Here is a 915-nt window from a genome sequence, read left to right as displayed (position 1 = left end):
TGCTCATGAGGAACCTATAGATAGACCAGGAGGCTGTAGTTCGAATAGAACAAGAGGATACTGCATGGTTTAAAATCAGGAAGGGAGTGTGTCAGGATTGTATACTTTCGCCATACTTATTCAATCTGTATGCTGAGCAAATAATCCGAGAAGCCAGACTATATGAAGAAGCTGGACTACATGACATGAGTATTGGAGGAAGACTCATTAACAACCTGTGATATGCAGACGACACAACTCTGCTGAAAATGAAGATGACTCGAAGCACTTACTGAAGAAGATTAAAGACTACTATCTGCAGTATGGGTTGTACCTCAATATAATGAGAAAGAAAATCTTCACAACTGGAGCGATAAGCAGCATCATGATAAATGGAGAAAAAGTGAAGTTGTCAAAAATTTCTTATTACTTCTATAATCAACAGCAATGGAAGCAGCAGTAAAGAAATCATATACATACTGTACTAAGCAAATCTGCTGCAAAAGACTTCTTTAAAGTGCTGAAGAGTAAAGATGTCTCTTTGAAGACTAAGGTGCACCTAACCCAAGCCATGATACTTTCAGCAGCTTCATACGCATGTGAAAGTTGTACAACGGATAAGGAAGACCAAAGAAGAGTTGATGCTTTTGAGTTGTGGTACTGGCGAAGAATATTGAAAGTACCATGGACTGCCAGCAGAACTAACAAATCTGTTCTGGAAGAAGTCCATCCAGAATGTTCCTTTGAAGCAAGCATGGCCAGACTTCATCTCACCTACTTTGGTCCTGTTGTCAGAAAGGACCATTCCCTGGAGAAGGATATCATGCTTGATAAAGTGGAGAGTCAGTGAAAAAGGGGAAGGCCCTCAACGAGATGGATTGACATGGCAGCTGCAACTATGGACTCAGGTACAGCAAGGATTGTGAGGCTGGCACA

General features: G+C 41.1%; 1 protein-coding gene across 1 annotated transcript in view; it reads right to left on the bottom strand.

Annotated features, from left to right (window-relative positions):
- Positions 1-915, bottom strand: part of LOC103212728 (cilia- and flagella-associated protein 47) — a gene marked incomplete at its 5' end in the record, with an annotated part of 285428 nt that overhangs the window by 133021 nt on the left and 151492 nt on the right. The window lies entirely within an intron of this gene.

The sequence above is a fragment of the Orycteropus afer genome, unplaced genomic scaffold (assembly GCF_000298275.1).
Source record: "Orycteropus afer afer isolate SDZICR_OR568_19922 unplaced genomic scaffold, OryAfe1.0 scaffold01079, whole genome shotgun sequence".
Classification (NCBI taxonomy): Eukaryota; Metazoa; Chordata; class Mammalia; order Tubulidentata; family Orycteropodidae; genus Orycteropus; species Orycteropus afer.
The sequence above is the reverse complement of the archived record's forward strand: the minus strand, read 5'-3'. Positions and strand labels throughout refer to the sequence as shown.